Below are 14,922 nucleotides of genomic sequence, written 5' to 3'. Positions count from 1 at the left end.
GATGGGCTTTGAATATTATTAAAAGACGAGCGATTTTAGAGAGATTTAGTTATCTAAACAAGAATGTGTTACTATACTCCAAGCAACCTGGCAGGTCTTAGTCAGCATTTTTTTATATGTTCGTCTGCACAGTAAGTGTCCCAAAGAGGCCTGCAATGCCTGCCATGCGTTATATTTAATATATACAATTGCAGCTCTTTGTTTTTTTATTCCATTTGTGCATTCATTTCTGGAAAGCTGATAGAGGGCATGGGGAATGCTAACATGGAAAAGAACAAAAATATAGTAGAATTGTTCCTCAGTACCATTGTTTCCAAGATCTCCCATGTACAGTGGTGTGTCTCATACCTATAGATAATACTTTCATAACACATTAATTCAGTTAACACAGTCACCATGTGTATGCTGGCTGAACGCATATTTTAGCAGTTAAAACCAATCAGGAAATACATACCTACTTTTGTTCCCTGGGGACCAGACTTAGAGCAAATCTGATCATAAAGTTGTGAGTAAGTCAGTCCACCAAAGCTATGCCAGAAGAAGACCTATCCCACTGTGGGAAAGGTGTATCTGGGAGATGCCACTTGGCTACCAAAGACAGACTGGTGATGTGCAAAACATCACAAATGTCTACTTACACCCTATGTCTACGTTTCATTTAGGCTGGTACCTTGGAATCAAATGGTCTGGAAATAGAGGCAGCCAGGAACCCATCCAGAATTGTCCTGGGAGGCAGGGTCCGCGCAATACGGCTGCTTTCTGTTTTCACACGTGCTAAGGTAATGCTGAAAATGCGCTGCTCTGCAAACAGGCGCTGGTCCTGCTGGCAAGGAATGGAGGAGGTGCTGTGTACTGTACGCAGGAGTTTCTCTGCTCACCAGCACCAGAAGAGGTGGTAGTGACTCCTTAGCAAAGGAAGATCCAGGATGAAGGTGAATTTCCCATACATGAAGAACCGCCAACTCTTACACAAGGGGCAAATTTAGAGCTGATCCCAAGTTACCATATTTTTAACATGTTTTCATCTTAACAAAAGAAAATGCCAGAATTTGGGATTCTCTGTAGCATGTGAACAGCTTTCCAGAGCAGTCTGGGGAAAGAGCATGTTCACTGATTTCTACAGCTATACAATATTAATAAATGTCATTATTAATATATTTGCTTTATTAAGCAAAATAATATGAATTATTCCCTCATAAATTTTTACAGTAACTCCTCCCTGCACAATGCTCTAGCTGACTAGGATTGTAGGTCTAATTATTGGAACATGTGCTTTAATGTGTTTTAATGTCATGTTTTCCTTTAATTGTATTATACCATAAGCCTGCTCTAGAAATAACACTATGAAAGTTTCCTTTCAAAACAAAGATCAATCAAAGAGACAAGCAATTATTTCATTATCCTTAAGAAGCTCATAACATAATGAAAGGAATGTTAAAAAAAAAACTAAATGGGTGTACTTGATTGAAAGAATAGATCAGTCCCAGCGACTTTTCTCAGAGAGTAAAAAATTATCCCGGATTAAGTTTTCACAGCTTTGAATATATTATGGATTCTCTGTTTCTAGTAATTAAATAGGGAAGGCTTTCTCCAATAATAAACTAAGAATGAAACTAGCAACAGTTGTATCTGAATAGAAGCAAAAGCACCGGATTAAAAGCCAAAACTGCAGTTCTGCAGAGCAGGCAGGGTTAGATAATGTTGGCTTGACTGAGCCCTCTCCAGCCTGGCTTGGAGGAAACTCCGTGTGTGAGATCTTGGCCTGCTGTGCTGGGGATGCCATCCCTGCTGGCAGGTCCTGGGCAGCCTCAGCCCTCAGCGGCAGGTCGGGATGGCACGGCCTGAGGCTGTGTTCAGTTCCTACCAGCTTGGAGGAAGCCCTGCTGGGATGGCTGCCCTGCGGTTGTGCAGCCAGGGCAGGAGGAAGGGGCTCTGCCATCAGTACAGCAATACATGTCTCCAGATAACAACAACGACGGATGTGGTCCTGCCTGTCCTGCAGGACACAGTATCCGTTTCTTTTGAAGAGGGAATGAGTGAGGTTCCCTTCCCAAAGAACGCCTGTGAAGGGAATTTTGCGGAGCTTGATTTATAGACCCCACTTTGACCTTTTTTGTAACTTACTGTAATATTGGAGCCTTTCAGAAGCTCAGATACTGAGGGAAGAAGCAGAGTGGAAGGACATCAGAGAAGAACTTTTGTAACAGAAAAGCTTTCCCAAGAAACTCTAAGAAGTAAAATCTAGGCAGGTAAAAAATGGATCATGGGAGGAGCTTGTCTCTCCTCCCGGTCCTCTATCCAAATCTGACTTCTCTGGCCAGTAATCTAAAATTGATAGCATCTAGTAACCATGGGTAGCCTGTTTGCAGAAGCTGAAGGTAGCCTTGCTGAGCTCCTACGGAATACATCCTGTGTCACGGTGGTGCCAAACGGACCCTGCAGCACAGAAGCCAATGTTTGAAAGAGCCAGAAAGAGCAAACTTCTCATTTCATGGGCAGAGCAAAAGGCCTTGCCTCCTGTCTGCCTTGCTCAGTGGAGAGGGAAAACAAATGGGTGAAGAGGGATCCCAAGTCAACCCTGCGCCATGGGGCAGACCAGGTGAGCTTCATTGTGCCCCTGTGCTCCCCACCCAACAGCCATCCAGGACCAGGGGAGCCACCAGTAGTGGTTTGCAGCTGGCTTGCTCTGAGCAAGCTGTGCTGGAAGCAGCTGTTTGGACATCAGCTCTGCCTACGTGGCCATTTTTACCAGTGTAACTTTCCAGACAGATGTGATATTCTTCTCTCCTCACAGCAGAATGGGGCTGGCACTGCCTTCCTGCCGTTGGTTGGACCTGGGCTTGAAGTAGATTATTTCATCCAGACAATACTGCTTACATTGAAGAATATTAAATAAATTACGGTATCTCCAGGGATATTTCTTTTTTGTAGAACAAAATGTGCCAGACATTGAGATAAATGCCAGAGTAATGACTGTATGTCACATACATTTGGATGTCTCTCCTAAGCTGGTCAGATTTTTTAGCTCCCATTGCTCCCATTTCCTCGAGGAGTGGGATCAGCTGCACGTGGCCATGGGGGCAGGTGTGGGAACAGACGACAGACTGGGTACGAGAGCGTTGTTCTGCTGGCTGATGGCAATGACAAGGGTTTCAACAGGAGTAAACTGAGTCCTGAAACAAAATCCCGCTGGCATCACTGCATCCCAACATGGCACCATTGTTGGTTCAGCCAGCTTCTCAATCTATATAACCAGTTCATCCAGCTTGAAGTGCATGCATTGGTATTAATTAAAGTAGATTATCTTGTGTCTTGTGTTTCCCGGAGCAAACTCTCTGCCTGGCCCTTTGCGCCCTTTTTGGCTGTTTCTTTCTCTTGGGGAGACCTGGCTGTGGCAATTTCTTTCATATGTTGAAACTTGTTTTTCTAACACAAAATACTATATGTTTTCAAAAGCTTAGTAAAGAAGATATATTTCTAAGTCACATTTATTGCCAGAGGAGTAGTGAACACTAAATGTTGGCTGTAGACAGTGGTAGACTCGGGATTTGGTAGTTAACCAGTAAAAATATTAAAACAGGCAAAGTCTGTCATCACATAAGAGACAGCTTTCAACTTTACTAAATGTCTTTCTACTTACAAAGTTAATGGAAACCAGTCATAATGATAAAATCTGTGACTGTCTTAAATAGAAAGAATTCTTGGTTCCTTGTGGTAGAAAGAAGACTGGAATTTAAATTCTTGGTCTTTCCCTCCTCATTTTTAATTCCTTTCATTTGATTAAAAGAAAGTTTTAAAAATGAACAGTCCAATGCAGGAAGAAAAGAGAAACATACATCTTAGTAAGATAAAAACACAATCCTTAAAAAAAATACCCAAACATTGCAATTATGGGAAATTCAACAGCTCCAAAACATGCGGACCCAGAGCAGATAGAGAAGGTAAACAAAACCTTGGGCAAAAAAAAGGGCAAAGGCAGGAATGTTACTGAAGGATGCCTGATAAAAACATGACAGGAGAAACCACCATGCAAACCACTTGCAGCTCAGGGAAAAGAATACCAACCAGGCAGAGATGGGAGCTGCAGATAACAATGTGCGGAAACTTTCTGAGAGAAATCAGGGAGAAAAATAAGGGCAATATTCACATAAAGAGGAATCTAAGAGATCCAGATGTGCTGGAAGGCCAGCAGAGAGGAGAAAATCATGAAGGAAAGAAGTTGTGAGAACATGCAGTTGAAAAGTTGCAATAGGTGTGGAGAACCTCACCAATTACTGGGCATTACAAAAGGAAGAAAAAACACAGCGGATCTTCTGCCTGAAGACTGAAGCTGAACTACAACACAGAGCTGCCATTGCAGCCTTAGTACAGGTCAACTCTGGCAGCAAACCTCAGCTCTTGCAAGCACTTTGTGAGACAGGCTGTCCTTCCAGATGTTTTCACACACTGCAGCACACTGCAGGCTCAGTCCCCTGCTAGGGCTCTGAGACAACTACAATGGCCCAAACAATGAATAGCAGAGTACAGTCTAAACCTCACAGTGTCAAAACTGAATGAACCGACTCTCCTTAGAAAAGATAATATTGGCCATTGCAAAGAAGCCAAAACACAAAGTCAACTGGCATTTAACGCAGATTTTTGTCTGCCTTCTGGAGTACCCTTTCCGAGTGATGAAAGGGGAACTAATATTTTCTACCCTATGAAAACTTCTATTGTAAAAATGGTCTGATCTGGTCTGTGCTAGAAGGAAGCCATGACTCCCTGATGTTTTACATGAACAACCAGAGAAAGAGAAATACCCTCAGCACAGCACATATTAGTCCAGTGACCTTGACACCTGCCTCTTAAGACCTACTGTTAAGGCCAGCTCTCCCCTATCTCAAGTGGATCACCGCAAGGTTTTCTTGTGGTTGTGGTCTTTTTTTCATTTTGATAACAAATTCCAGAGAAATCTTCCCCTGTCACTGTTAGAACCAACATGGTCCCCCTACCCCGACAAAAAAAGTTTCAGTTTGGTCAAACAGATATACAGACATTTCTCCAAATAAAAGGGCTTAACTGATTTTTCCCCCAGCAAACTCTACTTCCAAATGCACATGCCCTTGTAGGGTCTGACCCAAACATGTCAAAGTCAACTGGATGGATACTTCTAAGAAAACATTAACCATGTGAGAGTGGGATGTTTAATTTAAGCAAATCCTTTAGGCTGCTGTTCTGGTCTATGGAGCAAGAGAGAACTACCCATGCGTACTGACTCACCCATTGTAGGTACCTATGTTGGGGTGGCATGAGTCATTCACTGAAATTTCTCATAGTCTCATTCACTGGAGACTGTGTTTCTCCATGAATGAAAGACAATACCTAGCTGGTTACCTGTTAGTTACCTAGTTGGTTAACTACACTGCCAAAGGTCATAGAGATTAATTCCAGTCTGTCTTGCCATAGACTTGGGTTAGACTCAGGATCCTTCAAGTTCCATTATAAAGAGCCTCTAATATATCAAATTAAGACAGAAAAACTGAAAGCTACCACAGTCATAACTGCTCCTGTTGGAGGAGCCTGAGCTTCATCTGGGACGCTAAAATATCGTCTGAAAGCCGTAGATAAAAACCTGTCAAAATGGCATTCACTAAACACGCAACTCATCCTTGTCTCTCCTCTTCTTCGTGCTCTCCTCTAGTGATGGACCTGTATCTTTGCACTGTTAGTGGTAAAATATTAAAAAATGCAGGTTACCCGTGCAAAAACTTAAACTTTCATTTAAAAAAGGATATCAGCAAAGAGCCAAGTGTGACAGAGGCACACAGGCATTTGTGCTGCTACGTAGCTCTTAAATGATTCCTCTTAAATGTTTAAACTTAGAAATTCCAGTCAATTTTGAGAAAGATTGATAGCTTTTCTAGTTTTTAGCAGTAATGGCCAGTACATAATTACTAAAAATGTAATATTTTTACACCTGGGCTCTTTTATGATAGTGTTACTCCTGTGCAGAATTAAATGTCAGCAAAAGAAGAATGATTCTAAAATGAAATTTTAAATAAATGTATTATTACGCTGAGGAGGTAGTATGGTGATTTAATATGGTGACTAGTCACACCTGAATAACTAAAGAGTTTGTTTTTACAGGGAAGCACTAAGTTTACTAAAACAAAGGGAAAGTATTTCATTACTAACAGATTATCTTAGTGCTTTCACTCAGTTTGGTACAAAACTTCATGTGGAAACTGGGATTCGAGAGAAGTGTAGCTGGGGGCAGGGGGGGGGGAAGGAAGGAGAAACAAATAAAAAGTTATCAAAGCAAGGTCCCTAAACACAAAATGCTGTGGAAGACCTGCAGAGCAGCCAAGGTCCTTCCTCCACAGCTGTGGGTCCAGGCGCTGCAGTCAGACCCCGTGGGGACCCACAGGGGTTAGTGCAGCGGTTGAGCCCGCAGCAGGATCAGGGATGCCCCGTAGCTCTCGGGGGTGAGGGCTGCAACTGTTCAGGGCTAGAGCATCTCCCGCTCCGCCGCTGTCAGTAGTCAGACTCCTGCTGTCAAAGGCCGCTCTGCACCCACTATAAATTATAGGGCTGGAGAATTTATGATAGCTCATTTTTAATTCTGTTTAACCAATGTACACCAGGGGCTGAAGGCAGGCAAAAGAACATTATATTTTTTCATCTAGAAATTTCTGGAAGGAACCTAATTTCTTGACAATGCAAATTGATAAAATCTGTTTCATGGTATGTGGTTGATCGGCATTCAGGGCTCTGCAATGCAGAAGGTCGTTCTTATTCTGCCTGGCGAAGGGCCTGTTTCCCTTGTGGATCTTCTTGCAGCTGGAAGACAGGTTTCTTCTTGGACACATCCACTGTGCCCTCCTGCAGGAAGGAGAGAGGTGTGGGAGGCCACGTGGCTGAACCATTGATGATGCTTTTCTGACTCCAGACCAGAATGTGTCACTTTTTTTTTTTTCCTTTTTCTTTCTATTTCAGCAGCGCAAAAGCTGTGCAGCAGGTATTTGAGAACCTCAGCCCAATAACAGCAGAGAGTTTCTCAATATCTTTCAGAGGAAAATAAGAGAGTGCATTTCCTCTGCTACCCACTGCTTCCTTGGCTTCCCTTACCTTCATTGCTCAAAGAAGCATTCCAACCATTAGGAGAAAAGTCTTCATCTTACAGAAAGTTTTTCTGCTTTCTCCTGAAATGGCCTCTGTGTTATTTTTTGTAGCTTCCTTATTTTCCATCAGTGCAGTTTCCCTTCTTTGCTGATTTCTTGCATCAGTCTATTCATTAGATAGGAGCATGTAAAAGAGAATTAAAAAATAAAGCAAAAATAAGGATCTGTTCCCAAAGCCAGTGAAAACAATGGGAGTCAAAGAAACTGGCATTGACAAAACATTTTATTTTCCTCAGGAGAGTAAGAATGATCCTAGCCAAAGTTTTATAGAACAAAGATTCCAGTAATTCATCCAACACAGCAAAAACATAAATTGACATCATATTTAGGTTCTTCCTTCCTTGCTAATAGTGACACTCACCTCAAATTATGTTTGGTGAGTATAGTGACAGTTGTCCTTATTGTATTAACTGCATACAGCATGGTCTTTAATCTTCCTGTGGGATTTTAGCCTGACTACTGTACGTATAGTTTCTGACTGCTGAAAGCTGAGGGTAACCCCTAAAAAAGATACAATCTCTTGGTGGTTTTTTTTTTTTTTAGCTTTGGAAATTACAAACAGAAGAGCCTGTGATGTAGACACACACAGAAGGAAATGATCTGAGAGAGGAGACTTTGATAAGCTAAATAGGTTCAGCCTAATGTGCATTCATGTCTTCATTAATTTAGTGGATGATTTTCAGAAGAGTGAGCCTCTCTTCCTCTGGTGTAGGCAAAATGCAGCTAAACTCACCCCCTGCTGATTTGCTATGGGTAAAGTCATCTAGAAATCACTTAATCTGAAAGCAAAAATCCTCTTAGGTATTTTCCCAAAGACTTCCTTGAATAGGCTAAGCGTAGGCAATCGTATATGGAAGATAACGGTTTAGTTGAAGGTTTTCCTACAGCACAGACCCTGCATTGCTTCTCTCCCCCTCAGCTGCAAACGATGGCTCTCCCTCCTCTAGCTCTGAGCAGGGAGCACTAGCAGTCTGTGCCCCAAGCAGTTTACAGCTGGAATTCAGATTTAATAAATCGAGTTAGAGGAAGTCTCATGAGAGGGAGCCATCACATGGGGTCACATAAATGAAAAAAACAGCTCTTAAGAAGCGGGCACGTCTTGGGATATTGGTGCCAAAACACCACTCATGAGGAGCTGACTGAATGGCAGGAACATCTCTGTTTCCATCCCATCTGCTCCACAGCACTGATTCATCAATAGAGAGCCAACTTCTCCCACGGCACACAGAATGGGACAGGCCGGGAGTGAACGAGAGCTCCAGACTAACGGGTCACCCCAGCATACTGCACACAGTGAAGGATGCGCTGGAACTGCAGGAGGTGATTCGGAGTTCTGTAAAGCTCTTAGGTTAAAAAAAATACATATTCTAGTATGGGAATAATCCACTTTGGCTGAGGAAAATGTAATGCAAAATAACAGTTTGCTCAGACGCTTTTATCTTTTTGGAAACTATTCAAGTTTTGGGAAATAGCTGCTCTCCAGCGTATTAGCCCTAGGGTAGGTGTTGGTTTTGTCCAGAGGCTATGGTCAGGAACCGTTCATTTGCAGGTGCTGTACCTTAAATCTGGAGGGAGTCCTCTAGGTAAGGTACTTCATTCTCCTTATTATACTTTGAGCATGGAAAATAGACTAAGCCACATGAATTAACTTAAATAAATAAGGTCTTTTATCTCACTGGTAATCTAAGTGCTACAAACTCTATTGCTTAACACCATCCTGACTCTGACCTACTTTCTTTTGGGAAGCCTGGTGTCAGAAATAGTTTTCAACTTCCCAAGGACCAAATATTGCTCTTGCAATTAAACACTCCTCTTTTTGCCTTTTTCTTCTTTTTTTTTTTTCCCCCCAAGGCTGCTTAAAAGATCCTCTGATTAAAAGGCATCACATTTCAGTATCGATTACCCATGCAGCTTGTAACTGATATTATTATTTTGCTTTGTGGTTTTAACAGTATGCTTCATCTCCACATCTCTGCATTTGGAGGCTCACTTAATACTTACAACTTTTTATTTGATTATCATGATCTTTTTTTCTGATTTCTTATTCATTGAGTGTGACCAAAAAATGTTTAACTGTAGTGCTTGCCTACAGTGAGATAAAAATATTTTTCCGTGCAATGCATATCCCCTTGCTGGTCTTTGCTACATGACAGTAAGGCAAATATCCTTGGTGCGATCTGATATGGTTATCTGCATGAGCCAATTTCTTTTTTGGTCTCGGTTGATCAGGTTAGACCATATCGACAAAGACTTTTTACCCTTTAGTGGCTCATTTGTCTCTGGAAACTCTGCATCTGTTGGCAGCAATGTTGGTACCATGGATTAACTAGTGAATTAGTATCAAGCTTCAGTAGTGAAAGATGAGACATTCTTTCTCCCCTCCCAGTCTTTAAGTGATGTTGCTGGTCCAAATCCATTAATGTTTCTGCTACCATCCTCCAGCAATGTGGGAAAACAAAAGACAAAGACTATTCATGTCAACAAGAAATCTGGGAAGAAAAAAACCAAGAGGCTTTCATAATCAAATAAATGTCTCTGTCCTTACACAGTATAAAGCAGGAGCAAAAAATTAAACATATTTACGATTCTCCAGCAGTAAACATGCCTGTAGTCTGAAAAACAACATCAATATACACAGAGATAATTGACATGCCATTTTGACTGTGCATGTTTCAATTGAAAAACAAACAGCTTTGAGAACTCACCGAAAAAACCTCCCAATTTGAGGCATATGGAGGATGTGTTCACACTGCCACATGATGGATGCATAATGGCTTCCTCCAGACAACAAACTTTAAAATATCTTAGACCTTATTGTGCTATTGGTGTTTATAGTTTCTACTGCAGTCATGCCTAAGATCCTTAGGGCCCCAATTGTGCTGTGGATGGCATAAACAGAGCAAAAAGACAGACCCTGTCCCCTGGATACGGCAGTCTGAATGAAACCTCACCTGTCACCTGCTCTTCCCTCCAGCCTATGGTTTGTGTTTTCTCTAGCCTAAATCTTCAGTGTGTAATCTCTCTGAGGCAGGAATGACGTTTTGCTAGCATGTCTGGATGGCACTGGGTTTTGAAGGGTTGTTGAATGAATAAACAATGATTCACTGAGTAGAGCTTTATATCTGCCTCTTTTTTTTTTTTTTTTTTTTTTTTTTTTTTTTTTTTTTGAGAATGGACTCCAATAGCTTTTAGAATATTTACACTGAGATTGTTTTTTTGGAACCCACAGAAGTACAAGCCTTAATAACCAACAAATTTTATTTTCTGTGCTGTTGTGTAATTCCATTGTAATTCTCTGGAATTCTATTGAAATTCTTCTTGGAGATGCCTCTGTCCTTTGCTGGATCTGACCATGGAATTGAATGTGGGCCAGTGAGGAGCCTTAATACGAGGGCGGAACATGTCCATCCACACTATTGTGATTCCAGGCAACCAGCTTCTCTTTCAATACCTTTCTTAAAGGCTGTGGCACTGAATGAACCAGCACTAGAGTCAAGCAGGGCATTAGAAGCCAATACATTTTTTGTTATCTATCTGACTTGCAAAAAACCCCCATTTTCTCATGTTTTCTTCTTCCATTGTTTATTTTTCTTACCCAATCAATTCTAAAAACTATTTCCATTTCCCAGGCAGATCCACCTGAAAACTAATTGATGTCAGCTGTGTGTTTTGCACACTCTTTGGGTTAAAGCTGTCTCGTCCCTGCTTTGCACCTTCTCCAGCACTCTGAGGATAGCGGGTGTTTAGAAATCTCCACCATCCATGGCCTTCCCCAAGTCCCTTCACTTTTATCTTTGCTCCTTCTCTCCTTCCAGCCTCTCACAGCCTTTATTGTCACATGCAGCTTCTTGCTAGACTCACCCTGCAAGAAAGCTTCTTCCAGTGGACATCTTCTCTTTGAGAGTATAATTAGTGACCTGTAACAAAGGTACATTTCCTTCCTGGGACAAGCCTGGATGGCATCGCTGTGCCGCTGCTGCTCAGCTAACACCCGTGCAACTCCGCCTGCCTCCGCGAAGCCTCCCCTGGCCCCCGGCATTGCTGGTTCTGAGGAGGAGGCTGAGCCTTGCCTGGCACTGGAGGTGTTCATCCTGTTCCCACCACCCCGCTTTCATCCAGCTACTCCAGGCAGCAGCTGCTTAACTCCAAATCTCTCCATTGCTCCCTGAGCAGGGCTGGGAACCTCATTACCAGGGCTGGAACCCCACCACCACCACTGTCCTCTCAGCATGGCTCAGGCAGCTAGATGCTGCAGAGAGCTACGCTCCTTTAAAAATGTGCACATCTTAACCAAATACCTGAAAAATCAAGGAACTAAATCTAACCTGAGGCTAGTGCTTGCATTTCTTACTAGTGGTTGAACTGGGTTGCATGTTAGTCCTCTTGCACGAAGTCCTAGCCCTGCTCCTGGCCCCACACGCCGAGCTCTCCCCAGCCTGATTCGTGGGGCAAACTTCAGCCTAAGTAGCACTGCCCCGATTTTTTGCTGCCTGGTTCTGCCCCTGCCCACTCTGTCTTTTACTAAAACTGCCTGTGAGTCGTTCAAACCCACAAGAGTCTGCTTCGTTTCTTCACCCAAGCCCGTCATGATCAATTGTTTCAGCCACTTCGAGATTTCTGCAGAATGTGTGCCAGTTTTATTTCCAAGAATGCAACATCACCAACATTTTTCAATTATTCAGATAGGTTTTAGCTTGTCATCGTCTCCATCTCACTGGAAGGAATTATGCACGCTTGCCCTACCTCTGATCTCGCTGACACTAATGTGATGACATTGACTCTGCAGAGGTTACTTCCAACTTCAGCAGGAAGGAGAGAGCAGGACCCGTCCTTAGCATGCCGCCTTTCCTGCCATGTGGAGCAACGCTGAGCTTCTCAGTGCATCTGGTTTCAAAATAAACCCTCTACAACAGACAAATATGTTAAACCTTTGAAAGCCTCATTTCCAGGTTTCAACAACATTCTCTTCAGAAACGAGCACTTAATGGAGTTCATTTAAGGTTGTTTAAGCCACAACTTGCTGTCAGCACTATTTACCACTTCAGTGACTCGGCTAGAGCCTCAGCTGTTGTAAGCCAGTTCAGCGCTAATAACAGAGTCCTCCTGATTTACATCAGCTGAAAATTTGACCGAGCTTCTGCCAGGCTGACAGCCTTCCTCTGCTGGGTTCCAGTAGCTGTTTATACACACACTCGGTGCAGACAGTAGGAAAAGCAGTTTTTCTTCTGACACTCCTGTCTGTGCCCTGTTTTTAATGTAAGACCAAACAAGCGCGGCAGATGTTCCAGCGTGGTGTCCTCTATTGACTGGGCACTTCAGCCTGGCAGACGCCAGGGTTTGTTTCCACGGTCCCAGAAAGCAGCTGGATCAGTGGTCCCTTGTATTCCTCTTTCAGGGACCACGTTCAGGGTATTTCCTCCCCAGTGCTGGTTTCTCCTTTGGGAACTGATAGAGGCAAATCTCTTCATCTCGCTGCAGTCCCCCACTCCTTCTGCATTCCTTGGCTTTGCTCATCTTTCTTAACTGGGCTGAGGGACCTTCCTTTTTCCAACCATTATGTTTTAATTCTCTCTGCTTTTTTTCCAGGCAGAACAGCACAGCCCCGTTACAGCCACTGGGCTTCTTAATTCTTGCTGCTGTAATTTCTACCCCTGCTCCTCTTTGACTCTAAACTCAGCTTCCACAGACCCAAATTAAAGAGACACAAATCTTCCCAAAGCCATGGTGCTGACCCGTTTCCAGTTATGCAGATTAAAATTATCAATATTTTTTACTTCAACCCATTTATCATCTTCCAGGGTTCTGCACTGATTAATGCTGTATCTGGCACCCGTAGAAACCATACCGTCAACTCACACTGCCCAAGCCCTGCAAAATGGCAGCCATCTGCTTCATGGTAAACTGGCAACACAACAATAACTTTCAGGAGGCTGAGAAGTGGATTATTTAAGCAACTAAAACCACTATGCCTTCTGTCTTTCATTTCAATAGTAAATCAATGTTATTATCTTTCCCCCAGTTTGCCACAGAATGTTGCTGAGACCCATCATGACTGAATTGCAACATGGGAGGTTTTGATCCTCCGAGTTATTAGGTTGATAAAATTGCAGTTTTCACCTCCTGCAGAAGCCCAGCTTTTTTAACAGCGGAAACCAACTGCTTGCAGTTAGATCCAGACATCCTATTTTGAAAGCTGCCAAGGGAATGCTAACTTCCATAGCCCATCCCCATTATTTACTGGGTGGAGAATGTTGGCATCACGCAGCGGGGCACGCTGAGGGTCTGGGCTGGAGCAGAGGGCACTGGGAGCTCGGAGACATCACACCAGTGGCCCTGGGGACACGTGGGGAGCTGTCATTTAGGAGAGAGAGCTAATAACTTGCTGGGGGTGGAGAAACCCAGCTCTCGGGGTGGAGAAGACAGGATGCAAAGGGGTGCGAGGATTTGTCAATCCACCACGTGGCCCCAAAACAAAATGTTGAGAGGCAATTTTTGAGATTGCCAGTACTGAAATGTTTTAACGACAGAAGAGTCAAGTCCCCAAATGCATGGGATTAGCTTAATAATAAAAGGACCGTATTTGGGGCTCCGTCTTAGTTTCCCTTCTGAACTTGAAAGCTTAGAGTGATTTTTACTATATTTTAAAGATACTTTTCTCAAAAAAATTGTTTTAAAAACAAAAATCTGATATTTTTCTCCGTATTGCATGCTTTCAGCAGCTAGAGCATTAAAGGAAAGTTTTATACATGGCATGAAAAAATGTGAGAGCTGGCAACAGGAAATCTTGCTTAAGAGAACACTGTTCCTACCAGAACATTTGTGATTTCTGAATTTCATCGTAATATACAGATCTCATATTTTTGTGTCTTTATGAGCTAATTTTAAAGGGCATATCAGGATATTGTGCTCCAGCACTGTATGTTAATAGTTTCCTGCCTCCCTCCAGGAAAAATGGAATATTTCTTCTCTGAGCTTTTCACACACTATTCTGCCAAGTCAAAGCAGAAAGGAAAAACTGTGTACAATATTTTATTAGGCCAAATGTCAATTTGTTTGTCTGAAATCTTTACCAATCTTCATGGCATTTAATATTGAAACAGAAACAAAAAGGGAAAAAAAAACAACAAAAACAATAGGGCTTTAATTTCATGCAGCAGTGCCTGAGACATCCAACAGGCCATGACACAGAGAGACACTTTTCTTTTATACGTAGGAAAGGAGGCAATTAAACACACTAGAGGAGGTGTATAGCATCTGGGTAAAAAGGGAAGGAATAGAATCACTTTGTATTTGTGAGCCTTTTAAGTCACTTTTCATTAATCTCTGCTGAGCCTGACAAATGACCTGTCCCATTTTGTGGGACCTTGGTCTTGCCCACAAAAGACAGGCTTTTTCCATGTGTAAAAAAAATTTCACTTTCCATATCAGCATTGTTTGCTACTTGATATATATGAAACACATCAGCACGGAAGCTGGTCAGCCAGGAAAGCCTAGCTGGGTCAGGTATTACGTCTAATGTAACAGCCCAAGAGTTTGCAATGCAGCGGCCAGTGCTTGATCACCCCACTGAGAGATGCTCCCATCTCTTGAATCCCAGCCTCCCACAGCAGCTTTCCTGGCCATGTCCAAACTGAACCCTGACCATACCCTTATATTAAATCTGGGCATCCCAAATGCGTTCCTCTGCCCCTCGTACACCTTTGCTGAACCCCGGTGCACACAGAGTGGGGGCAGAGCCTGGGCAGACCCCTGCCTGGATGGC

General features: G+C 42.8%; 1 long non-coding RNA gene across 4 annotated transcripts in view; it reads left to right on the top strand.

Annotated features, from left to right (window-relative positions):
• Positions 1-14,922, top strand: part of LOC142602554 (uncharacterized) — a 30,525-nt gene that overhangs the window by 9,184 nt on the left and 6,419 nt on the right. Inside the window, exon 2 of one of the 4 annotated variants that reach the window (XR_012836301.1) lies at positions 8,345-8,480. The exons of the other annotated variants lie outside the window; for them this stretch is intronic. This is a non-coding gene — a long non-coding RNA (uncharacterized LOC142602554). The remainder of the gene's footprint in view (positions 1-8,344; positions 8,481-14,922) is intronic. 4 annotated transcript variants of the gene reach the window in all.

The sequence above is a fragment of the Balearica regulorum genome, chromosome 7, assembly GCF_011004875.1.
Source record: "Balearica regulorum gibbericeps isolate bBalReg1 chromosome 7, bBalReg1.pri, whole genome shotgun sequence".
Lineage (NCBI taxonomy): Eukaryota > Metazoa > Chordata > Aves > Gruiformes > Gruidae > Balearica > Balearica regulorum.
The sequence above is the reverse complement of the archived record's forward strand: the minus strand, read 5'-3'. Positions and strand labels throughout refer to the sequence as shown.